Here is a 22,193-nt window from a genome sequence, read left to right as displayed (position 1 = left end):
TCTCTGAACTGGGTTATAGAGTGTAGTATTACATTTCAGTGAAGTGTAAGGCTTTCCAAAGCTGCTGAACGTGTTTCTTTCTATATTTTAATGGAATTCTACCTTGTATAACACACATTTACCACTCTAGCATCCTTTAAGTAAAGAATATAGGATTCATACAGTGTTTCATGTGATCTTAACTCGAATTAAGGATTTCCCGCATCTTATCTATCTTTTCTACACTAAGAACTGACTTGGAGAATCTCTTTCAGCTGTTCTAAACTAGTTCTCATATTTTCACAGTCATTTTCCATGAATTATTCATGTTTTCATGTAGTTTCCTATATTCTGCCTTCTGGTCCAATTGTCAGCTTTGCCCACTTTATCAAACATCTTCCTACACGCTGCTATGAACTTAGGCAGCTCGGGAACATTGTCTCTCAACTGTGTTATAGAGTGTAGGGCTACATTTCAGTGAAGTGTAAGGCTTTTCAAAGCTGTCGAACGTGTTTCTTTCTCTATTTCAATGGTATTCTGCCTTGTATAACACACATTTACCACTCTAGTCTCCTTTAAGTAAAGAATATAGGATTCATACAGTGTTTCATGTGATCTTAACTCGAATTAAGGATTTCCCGGATCTTAGCTACCTTTTCTACAATATGAACTGACTTGGAGAATCTCTTTAAGCCGTTCTAAATGAGTTCTCATCTGTTTACAGTCATTTTCTCTGAATTATTCATGTTTTCATGTAGTTTCCTATATTCTGCCTTCTGGTCCTAGTATAAGCTTTGCCCACTTTATCAAACAACTTCCTACACACTGTTATGAACTGAGGCAGCTCGGGAACATTGTCTCTCAACTGTGTTATAGAGTGTAGTACTACATTGCAGTGAAGTGTAAGGCTTTCCAAAGCTGCCGAAGGTGTTTCTTTCTCTATTTCAAGGGCATTCTGCCCTGTATAACACACATTTACCACTCTAGTCTCCATTATGTAAATAATATAGGATTCATACAGTGTTTCATGTGATCTGAACTCGAATTAAAGATTTCCCAGATGTTAGCTACCATTTCTACACTAAGAACTGACTTGGAGAATCTCTTTCAGCTGTTCTAAATGAGTTCTCAACTGTTTACAGTTATTTTCTCTGAATTATTCATGTTTTCATGTAGTTTCCTATATTTTGCCTTCTGGTCCAAGTATAAGCTTTGCCCACTTTATGAAACAACTTCCTACATACTGTTATGAATTGAGGCAGCTCGGCAACATTGTATTTCAACTGTGTTATAGAGTGTAGTGCTACATTTCAGTGAAGTGTAAGGCTTTCCAAAGCTGCCGAATGTGTTTCTGTCTCTATTTCAATGGTATTCTGCCTTGTACAACACACATTTACCACTCTAGTCTTTTTTAAGTAAAGAATATAGGATTCATACAGTGTTTCATGTGATCTTAACTCGAATTAAGGATTTTCCGGATCTTAGCTACCTTTTCTACACTAATAACTGACTTGGAGAATCTTTTTCAGCATTTCTAAATGAGTTCTCATCTGTTTACAGTCATTTTCTCTGAATTATTCATGTTTTCATGTAGTTTCCTATATTCTGTCTTCTGGTCCAAGTATAAGCTTTGCCCACTCTATCAAATAACTTCCTACACACTCTTATGAATTGAAGCAGCTCGGGAACATTGTCTCTCAACTGTGTTATAGAGTATAGTACTACATTGCAGTGAAGTGTAAGGCTTTCCAAAGCTGCCGAACGTCTTTCTTTCTCTATTTGAAGGGCATTCTGCCTTGTATAACACACATTTACCACTCTAGTCTCCATTATGTAAAGAATATAGGATTCATACAGTGTTTCATGTGATCTTTTTTTTTTTAGTTTTTTTTTTTTTTACATATTTTGTTGATTTTTTTTTATTGCCTCCCTCCCTCCCTCCCACACATCCCCTCCCTCCCCATAGTTTTATGTCCATTGTTTGTACTTATATGCATTTATACAAGTCCTTCGGTTGATCTATTATCTCCCCCTGATATCCCTACCCTCCCCACTGTAATTTGACAATCTGCCTGTTGCTTTACTTTGTCTATATCTGTGTCTTGGTTCATCAGTTTACAAAGATCTTTATCATCCACCGATGTGTGAGGTCATGTGGTGTTTCTCTTTCGTTGATTGGCTTATTTCACTCAGCATGATGCTCTCCAATTCCATCCAGGTTGCTGCAAATGATGAGAAGTCCTTCTTCTTTATGGCAGCATAGTATTCCATTGTGTAGATGTACCATAGTTTTTGGATCCAATCATCTGCTGACGGGCACCTAGGCTGTTTCCAAATTCTGGCTATTGTAGATTGTGCTGCTATGAACATAGGGGTGCATATATCCTTTCTGATTGGTGTTTCTAGTTTCTTGGGATATATTCCTAGAAGTGGGATTACTGGGTCAAATGGGAGTTCCATTTTCAGTTTTTTGAGGAAACTCCACACTGTTCTCCACAGTGGTTGCACCAGTCTGCATTCGCACCAGCAGTGCACGAGGGTTCCTTTTTCTCCGCAACCTCGCCAACACTTGTCGTTTGTTGATTTGTTGTTGGCCATTCTGACAGGTGTGAGATGGTATCGCATTGTTGTTTTGATTTGCACCTCTCGGATAATTAGTGACTTTGAGCATGTTTTCATGTGCCTTTTGGCCTTCTGTCTTCTTTTGAAAATATTCTGTTTAGGTCCATTGCCCATTTTTTAATTGGATCATTCATCTTCCTTTTATTTAGTTGTATAAGCTGTCTGTAAATGTTGGAGATTAAACCTTTATCAGTGGTAATATTTGCAAATATGATCTCCCACACCGTGGGCTTTCTTGTTGTTTTATTGATGGTTTCTTTTGCTGTACAAAAGCTTTTTATTTTGAAGTAGTCCCATTTGTTTATTTTCTCTTTAGCTTCCATTGCCCTAGGGGCAGTATCAGTGAAGAAGTTATTTTGGCATACGTCTGAGATTTTGCTACCTGTGGATGCTTCTAGTATTTTTATGGTTTCCCGTCTGATGTTTTAGTCCTGTATCCATTTTGAGTTTATCTTTGTGAATGGTGTAAGTTGGTGATCTAGTTTCATTCTTTTGCATGTGTCTGTCCAATTTTCCCAACACCATTTATTGAAGAGACTGTCTTGACTCCATTGTATATTCGTGCCTCCTTTGTCAAATATTAATTGAGCATAGTGATTTGGGTTGATATCTGGGTTCTCAATTCTATTCCATTGATCTATTTGTCTGTTCTTGTGCCAGTACCAGGCTGTTTTGAGAACAGTGGCTTTGTAATATAGTTTGAAGTCTGGTATTGAGATCCCTCCTACTTTACTCTTCTTTCTCAGAATTGCTGTGGCTATTCGGGGTCTTTTATTGTTCCAAATGAACTTTTGGAGAGTTCTTTCTAGGTCAGTGAAATATGTCGTTGGTATTTTAATGGGGAGTGCATTGAACCTATAGATTGCTTTAGGAAGTATGGACATTTTGATGATGTTGATTCTACCAATCCATGAACATGGTATGTTCTTCCATCTCCTTACATCTTCCTCTATCTCTTTTTTCAGTGTCGTGTAGTTTTCCGCAAATAGGTCCTTTATTTCTTTAGTTAAATTTATTCCTAGGTATCTTAATTTTTTTGGTGCGATGGTGAATGCAATTGCTTTTTTAGCCTCTGTTTCTGTAGTTTCACTGTTGGTGTATAGAAATGCCATGGATTTCTTGGCATTAATTTTATATCCTGCTACGTCGCCAAATTCATTTATTAAGTCGATTAGTTTTTTAATGGAGTCCTTTGGGTTTTTTATGTACAATATCATGTCATCTGCAGATAAGGATAACTTTACTTCTTCTTTTCCAATTTGGATGCCTTTTATTTCCTCCTCTTGTCTAATTGCAATGGCTAGTACTTCCAGAACTATGTCAAACAGGAGTGGCGAGAGTGGGCATCCCTGCATTGTTCCTGTTCTTAGAGGGAATGGTTTTAGTTTTTGCCCATTGAGTATAATGTTGGCTGTGGGTTTATCATATATAGCTTTTATTATGTTGAGGTATGATCCTTGTACTCCCACCTTTTTAAGAGTTTTTAACAGGAAAGGGTGTTGGATTTTGTCAAATGCTTTTTCTGCGTCAATTGATATGACTATATGATTTTTATCTTTCAATTTGTTTATGTGATGTATCACGTTTATTGATTTGCGGATATTGTACCATCCTTGCATTCCTGGAATAAATCCTACTTGGTCATGGTGTATGATCTTTGTGATGTTCTTCTGGAGTCGATTTGCTAGAATTTTGTTGAGGATTTTGGCATCTATGTTCATGAGGGATATTGGCCTGTAATTCTCTTTCATTGAGTTGTCTTTATCTGGTTTTGGTATTAGGGTGATGCTGGCTTCATAGAAGGAGTTCGGAAGTGTTCCTTCCTCTTGGATTTTTTTGGAATAGTCTGAGGAGGATAGGTTTTAGTTCTTCCTTGAATGTTTGGTAAAACTCTCCTGTGAAGCCATCTGGCCCTGGGCTTTTGTTTGCTGGAAGCTTTTTGATGACGGTTTCAATTTCTTCCCGCGTCACTGGTCTATTGAGATTTTTAGATTCTTCCTGATTGAGTTTTGGCAGTTTGTATTTTTCTAGGAATATGTCCATTTCCTCCAGGTTGTTTAGTTTGTTGGAATAGAGTTGTTCGTAGCATTTTGTAACAATCTGTTGTATTTCGGTGGGGTCTGTCGTTATTTCACCTCTTTCATTTCTGATTTTGTTTATTTGGGTCTTCTCTCTTTGTTTCTTGGTTAGCCTGGCTAGAGGTCCATCAATCTTGTTTATCCTTTCAAAGAACCAGCTCTTGGTTTTGTTGATCTTATGTATTGTTTCTTTGGTCTCTATGTCATTTATCTGTGCTCTGATTTTTGTTATTTCCTTCCTTCTGCTTACACTGGGCTTTTCTTGTTGCTCTTTTTCTAACTCTTTGAGTTGTAGAGTTAGTTCATCTGTTACCATTTTTTCTAGTTTTTTGCAATAGGCTTGTAAGGATATGAACTTCCCTCTCAAAATTGCTTTTGCTGTGTCCCATAGATTTTGGATTGTTGTGTTTTCATTGTCATTTGTTGCCAGGATGTTTTTAATTTCTTCCTTGATTTCTCTGGTAACCCAGTCCTTGTTTAATAGCATGTTGCTTAGTCTCCATGTGTTTGATTTCTTTGGATTATTTTTATTGTAATTAATTTCCAGTTTTATGCCACTATGATCTGAGAAGATGCTTGATATGATTTCTATCTTCTTGAATTTGAAGAGACTTTGCCTATGTCCCAAAATGTGGTCTATCTTTGAGAATGTCCCATGTGCACTTGAGAAGAATGTATAATCTGTGGCTTTGGGGTGGAATGTTCTAAAGATGTCAATTAATTCCATCTGGTCTAGTGAGTCGTTCAGGATTGATATTTCTTTGCTGATTTTTTGTTTAGATGATTTGTCGAAGGGTGACAGTGGGGTATTAAAATCTCCTACTATGATTGTATTGCTATTAATCTCTCCCTTAATGTCCTCCAGCAGTTTTTTTTATGTATTTGGGTGCTCCTGTATTGGGTGCATATATATTTACCAGGGTTATTTCTTCTTGTTGGATTGTTCCCTTTAGTATTATGAAGTGGCCTTCATTATCTCTTGTTATGTCCTTCACTCTGAGATCTAATTTGTCAGATATAAGTATTGCTACCCCAGCTTTTCTTTCCTTTCCATTTGCCTGGAAAACTTTTTTCCATCCCTTCACCCTCAGTCTGTGTGCATCTTTTTTTTCTGAGGTGGGTTTCTTGTAGGCAACAGATGTAAGGGTCTTGTTTTCTTATCCAATCTGACACCCTATGTCTTTTGATTGGAGCATTTAATCCATTTACATTTAAGGTTATTATTGATAGGTACTCATTTGATGGCATTTTTATTCTATACCCATGTTCCTTCTTCTATTCCTATTTCTTTATTTTTACAGTAGACCCTTTAGCATTTCTTGCATTGCTGGTTTGGTGGAGATAAATTCCTTCAGTCTTTTTTTGTCTGTGAAGCTCCTGATTTCCCCTTCAATTTTGATTGATAGTCTTGCTGGGTACAGTATTCTTGGATTCAAACCCTTCCTTTGCATGACTTTCTATATTTCATCCCATTCTCTTCTGGCCTGATATGTTTCTGTTGAGAAATCAGTTGCTAGTCTGATGGGGGTTCCTTTGTAAGTAACTTTCTGTCTCTCTCTGGCTGCTTTTAAGATTCTTACTTTGTCGTTGTTGTTTGCCACTTTAATTATAATGTGCCTTGGCGTCTGTCTTCTGGGATTCATTTTGCTTGGGACTCTGCCAGCATCTTGGATTTGTGTGGGTTTTTTCTTCTCTATCTCAGGAAAGTTTTCTGTCATTATTTCTTGAAATACTTTTTCCACGTCTACCTCAGTTTCCTTTCCTTCTGGAACCCCTATTATTCGAATATTATTTTGTTTTGTAATGTCCCAAAGCTCCCGTAGGCTCTCCTCCTGCTTTTTAATCTTTTTTTCTAGAAGCTGCTCTAATTGGGTATTTTTTTCCATCTTGTCTTCTAGCTCACTGATGTGGTCCTCCGCTTCATCTAGTCTACTCTTGATGCTTTCTATTGAGTTCTTCATGGTAGCGATGTCATTTTTCATTTCTTCTTGGTTCTTCCTCAATTCCTGATGGTTCTTCCTCATTTCTTCTTGGTTATTGTCAAATTTCTCTTCCATTCTTTTTAGCCAACCTATAATCATTATTCTGAACTCTTGCTCTGGTAGGCTGCTTGCCTCTGGCTCATTTACTTCCTTTTCTGGTGATGCCTGCTTTTCTTTCATTTGTGGGGTGTTTCTTTGTCTTCCCATGGTATCTCTTTTCAGGATGTCTGGTTATGTGGTGTTCTTTCTCTTGCGTTAATTTATAGGTGCAAAATACAACACTACCAGGTACAACACGAGAGGTACTTAACAGGAATGTATTTATAATATTAATAACCTCTAATAAAGGTAACCCCTAGCGATAGGCAAATTAGGGTATAGGAGAGAAGGAAGGAAGGAAGGTAAAAATAAAATAAGAAAAATTAAAAGAAAAAAAAAAGTCTAAGAAAAAATAAAGTAATGACAAAATGAAGTTAGAAAACAGGGAGAAAAATAAGAGAGAGGGAGAGAGAGAGAGAGAGAGAGAGAGAGAGAGAGAGAGAGAGAGAGAGTGAGAGAGAGAGAGAGAGAGAGAGAGAGAAGAAGCAAACTAAAAAAATGTGAAACAAACTATATATATGTGGAGAAAATTGCCATAGATCAACCACTGAGCCCAGCCAATGCCGGTAACAATACTTGGAGATTAATACAAACTGCAATACAATATCCACTATTATTAAGTAAGGTTATGATATACAGAAGTCAAAGAAACAAACAAAAACAGAGGATTTAAAAAAAAATACAAAGCAACAATAACAACACAGGAATAAGCATAACAATTTCACTGAAAAGCATAAATATTCACAATAATCAACCTTCACTCAAACAATGAGAAAAGGATAGAAAGTAGAACCGTTTTTTTGTGTTTTTTTTTTTAACTAGTTAATATAGTGCAGAGAGTGGTATTTATACACTTGTATCAGGGGTTGGAACTTAGGTCTGTGAGTATAGTGAGAGCTTTAGCAGGGGGTATACAGAAAGAATAGAGGAAAAACTAAAGCCGGAAAGGGATAGGATAAACTGGAGACTAAAAGGTTAAAGTTTAGTAAGAGAGTGATGGGGTAAAGGTCGAATTGAGATAGGGTTGAATGATGCTATAGTAGAGATTAATATAGAATGAAGGTTACTCCCAATGTAAAATAAAGACGAAGTAAAATGGTACTGGAGAGGAAAAGAAAAAAAAAATTGCAAAATAGCAGTAGTAATAGTGATGATAGAGATTGAAAAATGTAATAATTGAAAAGGTAAAATCAAGTAAGGAAAAAAGAAAAAAAATCGTTTCTGAAGTAAAAGATGTAAAAAATGAAAATTAAATAAAAAATGTAAAAAATGAAAATAAAATAAAGAATAGTATAATTAGCATAAAATTGTCCAGTAGTGTTCAATCACTTCCTCTGTTATTGTATTTGGTATGCCTGGTTCTTGGATCAGAGAGTCTTGCAGTTCCCAGCATTCCACTGCACCTCAGTTTTGTAAGGTAGTCCTTAATTTTAGGTAGGCTATATCTTAGTTATTTGTGTCCATTTATTTTTGATTAATTAAAAGAAAAAGAAAAAGAAAAAAGAAAAAAAAAAAAGCAGTTTGTACTTCAGCCCTTAGGTGTCAGTGTTACCAGTTTGACCTCCCAGTCTTTGGTTGCTCTGGCCTTCTTTCTCTCTGGGGGCGGGCCTTCTTTCTCTCTGGGGGCGGGCCCTTGCAGCTCTCCTGGGCTACAATATAGGCGGGGCTGCTGCGTTCCAGGCCGCACTGGGGGCGCTCTGGGGCCGCGGAGCTCTGGGCCGCACTGGGGGCGGGGCCTCGCGGCGCTCCTGGGCCAGGGCGCTCAGGGCCGCACTGGGGGCGGGGCCTCGCGGCGCTCCTGGGCCAGGGCCCTCAGGGCCGCTCTGGGGGCGGGGCCTCGTGGGAGCAATGGGGCTACCGCAGCCTGAACTCTCAGGCTAGCCACGCAAACTCTGACCTTTCTGTGGGTGGTTGAAGAGCTTCCTTGAATCCACGCGCTTGCTCCGATCGGGGCGCTACAGGTGCTCGATGGACTCCTCGGCTGTGGGTTTTCCAGGCCTCAGAGAAGCTGCTCCCTTCCTGGTAGGGTGGCGCTGCCTTTGAGCCAAGCACGGAGCTCCGGGAGAAGTCGGGAGTGCTGGCCGCTTGGTCAGGAAAACATGTCCAGTCCAGCGGACACTTCCTTACCTTCCTAGAGTGATCCGCTGCCCCTTAGCTGCTAATCAACATTCCCTGAGCGACTCAGATGTTGCTTCTATCTGTTTTGGGACCGGGGTTAGAACAAGTCCATCTGTTCGGTCGCCATCTTCAAGCTCCCTTTCATGTGATCTTAACTCGAATTAAGGTTTTCCCAGACGTTAGCTACCTTTTCTACACTAAGAACTGACTTGGAGATTCTCTTTCAGCTGTTCTAAATGAGTTTACAGTCATTTTCTCTGAATTATCCATGTTTTCATGTAGTTTCCTCTATTCTGCCTTCTTGTCCATTTATAAGCTTTGCCCACATATACAAACAACTCCCTACACACTGTTATGAACAGAGGCAGCTCGGGAACATTGTCTCTCAACTATGTTATAGAGTGTAGTACTACATTTCAGTGAAGTGTAAGGCTTTCCAAAACTGCCGACATGTTTCTTTCTCTATTTCAATGGTATTCTTCCTTGTATAACACACATTTACCACTCTAGTCTCATTTAAGTAAAGAATATAGGATTCATACAGTGTTTCATGTGATCTTAACTGGAATTAAGGATTTCCGAGATCTTAGCTACCTTGTCTACATTAAGAACTGACTTGGAGAATCTCTTTCAGCTGTTCTAAAGGAGTTCTCATTTGTTTACAGTCATTTTTCCCTGAATTATTCAGGTTTTCATGTAGTTTTCTATATTCTGCCTACTGGTCCAAGTATAAGCTTTACCCACTTTATCAAACAACTTCCTACACACTGTTATGAACTGAGGCAGCTCGGGAACATTGTCTCTCAACTGTGTTATAGAGTGTAGTGCTACATTTCAGTGAAGTGTAAGGCTTTCCAAAGCTGCCGAACGTGTTTCTTTCTCTTTCAATGGTATTCTGCCTTGTATAACACATATTTACCACTCTAGTCTCCTATAAGTAAAGAATACAGTATTCATACAATGTTTCATGTGATCTTAACTCGAATTAAGGATTTCCCGGATCTTAGCTACATTTTCTACACTAGGAACTGCCTTGGAGAATCTCTTTCAGCTGGTCTAAATGAGTTCTCATCTGTTTACAGACATTTTCTCTGAATTATTCATGTTTTCATGTAGTTTCCTATATTCTACCTTCTGTTCCAAGTTTAAGCTTTGCCCACTTTATCAAAAAACTTCCTACACACTGTTATGAACTGAGGCAGCTCGGGAACATTGTCTCTCAACTGTGTTATAGAGTGTAGTACTACATTTCAGTGAAGTCTAAGGCTTTCCAAAGCTGCCGAACGTGTTTCTTTCTCTTTTTCAATGGTATTCTGCCTTGTATAACACACATTTACCACTCTAGTCTCCTTTAAGTAAACAATATAGGATTCATACAGTGTTTCATGTGATCTTAACTCGAATTAAGGATTTCACGGACCTTAGCTACCTTTTCTACACTATGAACTGACTTGGAGAATCTCTTTCAGCTGTTCTAAACGAGTTCTCAACTGTTTACAGTCATTTTCTTTGAATTATTCATGTTTTCATGTAGTTTCCTATATTCTGCCTTCTGGTCCATGTACAAGCTTTGCCCACATATACAAGCAACTTCCTACACACTGTTATGAACAGAGGTAGCAAGGGAACATTGTCTGTCAACTGTGTTATAGAGGGTAGTACTACATTTCAGTGAAGTGTAAGGCTTTCCAAAGCTGCCGAAAGTGTTTCTTTCTCTATTGCAATGGCATTCTGCCTTGTATAACACACATTTACCACTCTAGTCTCCTTTAAGTAAAGAATATAGGATTCATACAGTGTTTCATTTCATCTTAACTGGAATTAAGGATTTCCCTTATCTTAGCTACCTTTTCTACCATAAGAACTGACTTGGAGAATCTCTTTCAGCTATTCTAAACGAGTTCTCAACTGTTTACAGTATTTTCTCTGAATTATTCATGTTTTCATGTAGTTTCCTATATTCTGCCTTCTGGTCCAAGTATTAGCTTTGCCCACTTTATCAAACAACGTCCTACTCACTGTTAGGAACTGAGGCAGCTCGGGAACATTGTCTCTCAACTGTGTTATAGAGTGTAGTGCTACATTTCAGTGAAGTGTAAGGCTTTCCAAAGCTGCCGAACGTGTTTCTTTCTATATTTCAATTGTATTCTGCCTTGTATAACACATATTTACCACTCTAGTCTCCTATAAGTAAAGAATATAGTATTCCTACAGTGTTTCATGTGATCTTAACTCGAATTAAGGATTTCCGGGATCTTAGCTACATTTTCTACTCTCGGAACTGACTTGGAGAATCTCTTTCAGCTGTTCTAAACGAGTTCTCATCTGTTTACAGTCTTTTTCTCTGTATTATCCATGTTTTCATGTAGTTTCCTATATTATATTCTGCCTTCTTGTCCATTTATAAGCTTTGCCCACATATACAAACAACTCCCTACACACTGTTATGAACAGAGGCAGCTCGGGAACATTGTCTCTCAACTGTGTTATAGAGTGTAGTGCTACATTTCAGTGAAGTGTAAGGCTTTCCAAAGCTGCTGAAGGTGTTTCTTTCTCTATTTCAAGGGCATTCTGCCCTGTATAACATACATTTACCACTCTAGTCTCAATTATGTAAATAATATAGGATTCATACAGTGTTTCATGTGATCTTAACTGGAACTGAGGATTTCTGAGATCTTAGCTACCTTGTCTACACTAAGAACAGACTTGGAGAATCTCTTTCAGCTGTTCTAAAGGAGTTCTCATCTGTTTAAAGTCATTTTCTCTGAATTATCCATGTTTTCATGTAGTTTCCTATATTCTGACTTCTTGTCCATTTATAAGCTTTGCCCACATATACAAACAACTCCCTACACACTATTATGAACAGAGGAATCTCGGGAACATTGTCTCTCAACTGTGTTATAGAGTGTAGTACTACATTTCAGTGAAGTGTAAGGCTTTCCAAAGCTGCCTAACGTGTTTCTTTCTCTATTTCAAGGGCATTCTGCCTTGTATAACACACATTTACCATTCTAGTGTCCTTTAAGTAAAGAATATAGCTTTCATACAGTTTTTCATGTGATCTTAACTCGAATTAAGGATTTCCCAGACGTTAGCTACCATTTCTACCCTAAGAACTGACTTGGAGAAAGTTTTTCAGCTACTCTAAATAAGTTCTCATCTGTTTACAGTCATTTTCTCTGAATTATTCATATTTTCATGTAGTTTTCTATATTCTGCCTTCTGGTCCAAGTATAAGCTTTGCCCACTTTATCAAACAACTTCCTACAAACTGTTATGAACTGAGGCAGCTCGGGAACATTGTCTCTCAACTGTGTTATAGAGTGTAGTGCTACATTTCAGTGAAGTGTAAGGCTTTCCAAAGCTGCCAAACGTGTTTCTTTCTCTATTTCAATGGTATTCTGCATTGTATAACACATATTTACCACTCTAGTCTCCCATAAGTAAAGAATACAGTATTCATACAGTGTTTCAGCTGATCTTAACTCGAATTAAGGATTTCCCGGATCTTAGCTACATTTTCTACACTAGGAACTGACTTGGAGAATCTCTTTCAGCTGGTCTAAATGAGTACTCATCTGTTTACAGACATTTTCTCTGAATTATTCATGTTTTCATGTAGTTTCCTATATTCTGCCTTCTGGTCCAAGTTTAAGCTTTGCCCACTTTATCAAAAAACTTCCTACACACTGTTATGAACTGAGGCAGCTCGGGAACATTGTCTGTGAACTGTGTTATAGAGTGTAGAACTACATTTCAGTGAAGTGTAAGGCTTTCCAAAGCTGCCGAACGTGTTTCTTTCTCTTTTTCAATGGTATTCTGCCTTGTATAACAGACATTTACCACTCTAGTCTCCTTTAAGTAAAGAATATAGGATTCATACAGTGTTTCATGTGATCTTAACTCCAATTAAGGATGTCCCGGAACTTACGTACCTTTTCTACACTAAGAACTGACTTGGAGAATCTCTTTCAGCTGTTCTAAATGAGTTTACAGTAATTTTGTCTGAATTATTCATGTTTTCATGTAGTTTCCTATATTCTGCCTTTTGGTCCTAGTATAAGCTTTGCCCACTTTATCAAACAACTTCCTACACACTGTTATGAACTGAGGCAGCTCGGGAACATTGTCTCTCAACTGTGTTATAGAGTGTAGTACTACATTGCAGCGAAGTGTAAGGCTTTCCAAAGCTGCCGAAGGTCTTTCTTTCTCTATTTCAAGGGCATTCTGCCCTGTATAACACACATTTACCACTCTAGTCTCCATTATGTAAATAATATAGGATTCATACAGTGTTTCATGTGATCTGAACTCGAATTAAGGATTTCCGAGATGTTAGCTACGATTTCTACACTAAGAACTGACTTGGAGAATCTGTTTCAGATGTTCTAAATGAGTTCTCATCTGTTTACAGTTATTTTCTCTGAATTATTCATGTTTTCATGTAGTTTTGCTATATTCTGACTTCTTGTCCAAGTATAAGCTTTGCCCACCTTATGGAACAACTTCCTACACACTGTTATGAACTGAGGCAGCTCGGGAACATTGTCTTTCAACTGTGTTATAGAGTGTAGTGCTACATTTCAGTGAAGTGTAAGGCTTTCCAAAGCTGCCGAACGTGTTTCTTTCTCTATTTCAATGGTATTCTGCCTTGTATAACACACATTTACCACTCCAGTGTCCTTTAAGTAAAGAATATAGGATTCACACAGTGTTTCATGTTATCTTAACTCGAAATAAGGATTTCCCTGGTCTTAGCTACCTTTTCTACACTAAGAACTGACTTGGAGAACCTCTTTCTGCTGTTCTAAAGGAGTTCTCATCTGTTTACAGTCATTTTCTCTGAATTATCCATGTTTTCATGTCGTTTCCTATATTCTGCCTTCTGGTGCAAGTATAAGCTTTGCCCACATATACAAACAACTTCCTACATACTGTTATGAACTGAGGCAGCTCGGGAACATTGTCTCTGAACTGTGTTTTCGAGTGTAGTATTACATTTCAGTGTAGTGTAAGGCTTTCCAAAGCTGCTGAACGTGTTTCTTTCTATATTTTAATGGAATTCTGCCTTGTATAACACACATTGACCACTCTAGTATCCTTTAAGTAAAGAATATAGGATTCACACAGTGTTTCATGGGATCTTAACTCGAATTAGGGATTTCCCGGGTCTTAGCTACCTTTTCTACACTAAGAACTGACTTGGAGAACCTCTTTCAGCTGTTCTAAATGAGTTCTCATCTTTTTACAGTCATTTTCTCTGAATTATCCATGTTTTCATGTAGTTTCCTCTATTCTGCCTTCTTGTCCATCTATAAGCTTTGCCCACATATACAAAAAACTTCCTACATAGTGTAATGAACTGAGGCAGCTCGGGAACATTGTCTCTGAACTGTGTTATATAGTGTAGTATTACATTTCAGTGAAGTGTAAGGCTTTCCAATGCTGCCGAACGTGTTTCTTTCTCTATTTCAATGGTATTCTGCCTTGTATAACACACATTTACCACACTAGTCTCCTTTAAGTAAAGAATATAGGATTCATACAGTGTTTCATGTGATCTTAACTCAAATTTAGGATTCCCCGGATCTTAGCTACCTTTTCTACACTAAGAACTAACTTGGAGAATATCTTTCAGCTGTTCTAAATGAGTTCTCATCTGTTTACAGTCATTTTCCCTGAATTATTCATGTTTTCATGTAGTTTCCTATATTCTGCCTTCTGCTCCAAGTATAAGCTTTGCCCACTTTATTAAACAACTTCTTACACACTGTTATGAACTGAGGCAGCTCAGGAACATTGTCTCTCAACTGTGTTATAGAGTGTAGTACTACATTTCAGTGAAGTGTAAGGCTTTCCAAAGGTGCGAACGTGTTTCTCTCTCTATTTCAATGGTATTCTGCCTTGTATAACACACATTTACCACTCTAGTCTCCTTTAAGTAAAGAATATAGGATTCACAGAGTGTTTCATGTTATCTTAACTCGAATTAAGGATTTCCCGGGTCTTAGCTACCTTTTCTACACTAAAAACTGACTTGGAGAATCTCTTTCAGCTGTTCTAAACGAGTTCTCATCTGTTTACCGTCATTTTCTCTGAATTATCCATGTTTTCATGTCGTTTCCTATATTCTGCCTTCTGGTGCAAGTATAAGCTTTGCCCACATATACAAACAACTTCCTACATACTGTTATGAACTGAAGCAGCTAGGGAACATTGTCTCTGAACTGGGTTATAGAGTGTAGTATTACATTTCAGTGAAGTGTAAGGCTTTCCAAAGCTGCTGAACGTGTTTCTTTCTATATTTTAATGGAATTCTACCTTGTATAACACACATTTACCACTCTAGCATCCTTTAAGTAAAGAATATAGGATTCATACAGTGTTTCATGTGATCTTAACTCGAATTAAGGAATTCCCGCATCTTATCTATCTTTTCTACACTAAGAACTGACTTGGAGAATCTCTTTCAGCTGTTCTAAACTAGTTCTCATCTTTTCACAGTCATTTTCCATGAATTATTCATGTTTTCATGTAGTTTCCTATATTCTGCCTTCTGGTCCAATTGTCAGCTTTGCCCACTTTATCAAATATCTTCCTACACGCTGATATGAACTTAGGCAGCTCGGGAACATTGTCTCTCAACTGTGTTATAGAGTGTAGGGCTACATTTCAGTGAAGTGTAAGGCTTTTCAAAGCTGTCGAACGTGTTTCTTTCTCTATTTCAATGGTATTCTGCCTTGTATAACACACATTTACCACTCTAGTCTCCTTTAAGTAAAGAATATAGGATTCATACAGTGTTTCATGTGATCTTAACTCCAATTAAGGATTTCCCGGATCTTAGCTACCTTTTCTACACTAAGAACTGACTTGGAGAATCTCTTTCAGCTGTTCTAAAGGAGTTCTCATCTGTTTACAGTCATTTTCTCTGAATTATTCATGTTTTCATGTAGTTTCCTATATTCTGCCTTCTGGTCCTAGTATAAGCTTTGCCCACTTTATCAAACAACTTCCTACACACTGTTATGAACTGAGGCAGCTAGGGAACATTGTCTCTCAACTGTGTTATAGAGTGTAGTACTACATTTCAGTGAAGTGTAAGGCTTTCCAAAGCTGCCGAACGTGTTTCTTTCTCGATTTCAATGGTATTCTGCCTTGTATAACACACATTTACCACTCTAGTCTCCATTATGTAAATAATATAGGATTCATACAGTGTTTCATGTGATCTGAACTCGAATTAAAGATTTCCCAGATGTTAGCTACCATTTCTACACTAAGAACTGACTTGGAGAATCTCTTTCAGCTGTTCTAAATGAGTTCTCAACTGTTTACAGTTATTTTCTCTGAATTATTCATGTTTTCATGTAGTTTCCTATATTCTGCCTTCTGGTCCAAGTATAAGCTTTGCCCACTTTATGAAACAACTTCCTACACACTGTTATGAATTGAGGCAGCTCGGCAACATTGTCTTTCAACTGTGTTATAGAGTGTAGTGCTACATTTCAGTGAAGTGTAAGGCTTTCCAAAGCTGCCGAATGTGTTTCTGTCTCTATTTCAATGGTATTCTGCCTTGTACAACACACATTTACCACTCTAGTCTTTTTAAAGTAAAGAATATAGGATTCATACAGTGTTTCATGTGATCTTAACTCGAATTAAGGATTTTCCGGATCTTAGCTACCTTTTCTACACTAATAACTGACTTGGAGAATCTTTTTCAGCATTTCTAAATGAGTTCTCATCTGTTTATAGTCATTTTCTCAATTATTCATGTTTTCATGTAGTTTCCTATATTCTGTCTTCTGGTCCAAGTATAAGCTTTGCCCACTCTATCAAATAACTTCCTACACACTCTTATGAATTGAAGCAGCTCGGGAACATTGTCTCTCAACTGTGTTATAGAGTATAGTACTACATTGCAGTGAAGTGTAAGGCTTTCCATAGCTGCCGAACGTCTTTCTTTCTCTATTTGAAGGGCATTTTGCCTTGTATAACACACATTTACCACTCTAGTCTCCATTATGTAAAGAATATAGGATTCATACAGTGTTTCATGTGATCTTTTTTTTTTTAGTTTTTTTTTTTTTACATATTTTGTTGATTTTTTTTTATTGCCTCCCTTCCTCCCTCCTACACATCCCCTCCCTCCCCATAGTTTTATGTCCATTGGTTGTACTTATATGCATTTATACAAGTCCTTCGGTTGATCTATTATCTCCCCCTGATATCCCTACCCTCCCCACTGTAATTTGACAATCTGCCTGTTGCTTTACTTTGTCTATATCTGTGTCTTGGTTCATCAGTTTACAAAGATCTTTATCATCCACCGATGTGTGAGGTCATGTGGTGTTTCTCTTTCGTTGATTGGCTTATTTCACTCAGCATGATGCTCTCCAATTCCATCCAGGTTGCTGCAAATGATGAGAAGTCCTTCTTCTTTATGGCAGCATAGTATTCCATTGTGTAGATGTACCATAGTTTTTGGATCCAATCATCTGCTAACGGGCACCTAGGCTGTTTCCAAATTCTGGCTATTGTAGATTGTGCTGCTATGAACATAGGGGTGCATATATCCTTTCTGATTGGTGTTTCTAGTTTCTTGGGATATATTCCTAGAAGTGGGATTACTGGGTCAAATGGGAGTTCCATTTTCAGTTTTTTGAGGAAACTCCACACTGTTCTCCACAGTGGTTGCACCAGTCTGCATTCGCACCAGCAGTGCACGAGGGTTCCTTTTTCTCCGCAACCTCGCCAACACTTGTCGTTTGTTGATTTGTTGTTGGCCATTCTGACAGGTGTGAGATGGTATCGCATTGTTGTTTTGATTTGCACCTCTCGGATAATTAGTGACTTTGAGCATGTTTTCATGTGCCTTTTGGCCTTCCTTCTGTCTTCTTTTGAAAATATTCTGTTTAGGTCCATTGCCCATTTTTTAATTGGATCATTCATCTTCCTTTTATTTAGTTGTATAAGCTGTCTGTAAATGTTGGAGATTAAACCTTTATCAGTGGTAATATTTGCAAATATGATCTCCCACACCGTGGGCTTTCTTGTTGTTTTATTGATGGTTTCTTTTGCTGTACAAAAGCTTTTTATTTTGAAGTAGTCCCATTTGTTTATTTTCTCTTTAGCTTCCATTGCCCTAGGGGCAGTATCAGTGAAGAAGTTATTTTGGCATACGTCTGAGATTTTGCTACCTGTGGATGCTTCTAGTATTTTTATGGTTTCCCGTCTGATGTTTTAGTCCTGTATCCATTTTGAGTTTATCTTTGTGAATGGTGTAAGTTGGTGATCTAGTTTCATTCTTTTGCATGTGTCTGTCCAATTTTCCCAACACCATTTATTGAAGAGACTGTCTTGACTCCATTGTATATTCGTGCCTCCTTTTTCAAATATTAATTGAGCATAGTGATTTGGGTTGATATCTGGGTTCTCAATTCTATTCCATTGATCTATTTGTCTGTTCTTGTGCCAGTACCAGGCTGTTTTGAGAACAGTGGCTTTGTAATATAGTTTGAAGTCTGGTATTGAGATCCCTCCTACTTTACTCTTCTTTCTCAGAATTGCTGTGGCTATTCGGGGTCTTTTATTGTTCCAAATGAACTTTTGGAGAGTTCTTTCTAGGTCAGTGAAATATGTCGTTGGTATTTTAATGGGGAGTGCATTGAACCTATAGATTGCTTTAGGAAGTATGGACATTTTGATGATGTTGATTCTACCAATCCATGAACATGGTATGTTCTTCCATCTCCTTACATCTTCCTCTATCTCTTTTTTCAGTGTCGTGTAGTTTTCCGCAAATAGGTCCTTTATTTCTTTAGTTAAATTTATTCCTAGGTATCTTAATTTTTTTGGTGCGATGGTGAATGCAATTGCTTTTTTAGCCTCTGTTTCTGTAGTTTCACTGTTGGTGTATAGAAATGCCATGGATTTCTTGGCATTAATTTTATATCCTGCTACGTCGCCAAATTCATTTATTAAGTCGATTAGTTTTTTAATGGAGTCCTTTGGGTTTTTTATGTACAATATCATGTCATCTGCAGATAAGGATAACTTTACTTCTTCTTTTCCAATTTGGATGCCTTTTATTTCCTCCTCTTGTCTAATTGCAATGGCTAGTACTTCCAGAACTATGTCAAACAGGAGTGGCGAGAGTGGGCATCCCTGTCTTGTTCCTGTTCTTAGAGGGAATGGTTTTAGTTTTTGCCCATTGAGTATAATGTTGGCTGTGGGTTTATCATATATAGCTTTTATTATGTTGAGGTATGATCCTTGTACTCCCACCTTTTTAAGAGTTTTTAACAGGAAAGGGTGTTGGATTTTGTCAAATGCTTTTTCTGCGTCAATTGATATGACTATATGATTTTTATCTTTCAATTTGTTTATGTGATGTATCACGTTTATTGATTTGCGGATATTGTACCATCCTTGCATTCCTGGAATAAATCCTACTTGGTCATGGTGTATGATCTTTGTGATGTTCTTCTGGAGTCGATTTGCTAGAATTTTGTTGAGGATTTTGGCATCTATGTTCATGAGGGATATTGGCCTGTAATTCTCTTTCATTGAGTTGTCTTTATCTGGTTTTGGTATTAGGGTGATGCTGGCTTCATAGAAGGAGTTCGGAAGTGTTCCTTCCTCTTGGATTTTTTTGGAATAGTCTGAGGAGGATAGGTTTTAGTTCTTCCTTGAATGTTTGGTAAAACTCTCCTGTGAAGCCATCTGGCCCTGGGCTTTTGTTTGCTGGAAGCTTTTTGATGACGGTTTCAATTTCTTCCCGCGTCACTGGTCTATTGAGATTTTTAGATTCTTCCTGATTGAGTTTTGGCAGTTTGTATTTTTCTAGGAATATGTCCATTTCCTGCAGGTTGTTTAGTTTGTTGGAATAGAGTTGTTCGTAGCATTTTGTAACAATCTGTTGTATTTCGGTGGGGTCTGTCGTTATTTCACCTCTTTCATTTCTGATTTTGTTTATTTGGGTCTTCTCTCTTTGTTTCTTGGTTAGCCTGGCTAGAGGTCCATCAATCTTGTTTATCCTTTCAAAGAACCAGCTCTTGGTTTTGTTGATCTTATGTATTGTTTCTTTGGTCTCTATGTCATTTATCTGTGCTCTGATTTTTGTTATTTCCTTCCTTCTGCTTACACTGGGCTTTTCTTGTTGCTCTTTTTCTAACTCTTTGAGTTGTAGAGTTAGTTCATCTGTTACCATTTTTTCTAGTTTTTTGCAATAGGCTTGTAAGGATATGAACTTCCATCTCAAAATTGCATTTGCTGTGTCCCATAGATTTTGGATTGTTGTGTTTTCATTGTCATTTGTTGCCAGGATGTTTTTAATTTCTTCCTTGATTTCTCTGGTAACCCAATCCTTGTTTAATAGCATGTTGCTTAGTCTCCATGTGTTTGATTTCTTTGGATTATTTTTATTGTAATTAATTTCCAGTTTTATGCCACTATGATCTGAGAAGATGCTTGATATGATTTCTATCTTCTTGAATTTGAAGAGACTTTGCCTATGTCCCAAAATGTGGTCTATCTTTGAGAATGTCCCATGTGCACTTGAGAAGAATGTATAATCTGTGGCTTTGGGGTGGAATGTTCTAAAGATGTCAATTAATTCCATCTGGTCTAGTGAGTCGTTCAGGATTGATATTTCTTTGCTGATTTTTTGTTTAGATGATTTGTCGAAGGGTGACAGTGGGGTATTAAAATCTCCTACTATGATTGTATTGCTATTAATCTCTCCCTTAATGTCCTCCAGCAGTTTTTTTTATGTATTTGGGTGCTCCTGTATTGGGTGCATATATATTTACCAGGGTTATTTCTTCTTGTTGGATTGTTCCCTTTAGTATTATGAAGTGGCCTTCATTATCTCTTGTTATGTCCTTCACTCTGAGATCTAATTTGTCAGATATAAGTATTGCTACCCCAGCTTTTCTTTCCTTTCCATTTGCCTGGAAAACTTTTTTCCATCCCTTCACCCTCAGTCTGTGTGCATCTTTTTTTTCTGAGGTGGGTTTCTTGTAGGCAACAGATGTAAGGGTCTTGTTTTCTTATCCAATCTGACACCCTATGTCTTTTGATTGGAGCATTTAATTCATTTACATTTAAGGTTATTATTGATAGGTACTCATTTGATGGCATTTTTATTCTATACCCATGTTCCTTCTTCTATTCCTATTTCTTTATTTTTACAGTAGACCCTTTAGCATTTCTTGCATTGCTGGTTTGGTGGAGATAAATTCCTTCAGTCTTTTTTTGTCTGTGAAGCTCCTGATTTCCCCTTCAATTTTGATTGATAGTCTTGCTGGGTACAGTATTCTTGGATTCAAACCCTTCCTTTGCATGACTTTCTATATTTCATCCCATTCTCTTCTGGCCTGATATGTTTCTGTTGAGAAATCAGTTGCTAGTCTGATGGGGGTTCCTTTGTAAGTAACTTTCTGTCTCTCTCTGGCTGCTTTTAAGATTCTTACTTTGTCGTTGTTGTTTGCCACTTTAATTATAATGTGCCTTGGCGTCTGTCTTCTGGGATTCATTTTGCTTGGGACTCTGCCAGCATCTTGGATTTGTGTGGGTTTTTTCTTCTCTATCTCAGGAAAGTTTTCTGTCATTATTTCTTGAAATACTTTTTCCACGTCTACCTCAGTTTCCTTTCCTTCTGGAACCCCTATTATTCGAATATTATTTTGTTTTGTAATGTCCCAAAGCTCCCGTAGGCTCTCCTCCTGCTTTTTAATCTTTTTTTCTAGAAGCTGCTCTAATTGGGTATTTTTTTCCATCTTGTCTTCTAGCTCACTGATGTGGTCCTCCGCTTCATCTAGTCTACTCTTGATGCTTTCTATTGAGTTCTTCATGGTAGCGATGTCATTTTTCATTTCTTCTTGGTTCTTCCTCAATTCCTGATGGTTCTTCCTCATTTCTTCTTGGTTATTGTCAAATTTCTCTTCCATTCTTTTTAGCCAACCTATAATCATTATTCTGAACTCTTGCTCTGGTAGGCTGCTTGCCTCTGGCTCATTTACTTCCTTTTCTGGTGATGCCTGCTTTTCTTTCATTTGTGGGGTGTTTCTTTGTCTTCCCATGGTATCTCTTTTCAGGATGTCTGGTTATGTGGTGTTCTTTCTCTTGCGTTAACTTATAGGTGCAAAATACAACACTACCAGGTACAACACGAGAGGCACTTAACAGGAATGTATTTACAATATTAATAACCTCTAATAAAGGTAACCCCTAGCGATAGGCAAATTAGGGTATAGGAGAGAAGGAAGGAAGGAAGGTAAAAATAAAATAAAGAAAAATTAAA

This window comes from Pipistrellus hanaki (genome assembly GCF_964339955.1).
Source record: "Pipistrellus hanaki genome assembly, contig: scaffold_24, whole genome shotgun sequence".
In the NCBI taxonomy this organism is placed as follows: Eukaryota; Metazoa; Chordata; class Mammalia; order Chiroptera; family Vespertilionidae; genus Pipistrellus; species Pipistrellus hanaki.
The sequence above is the reverse complement of the archived record's forward strand: the minus strand, read 5'-3'. Positions refer to the sequence as shown.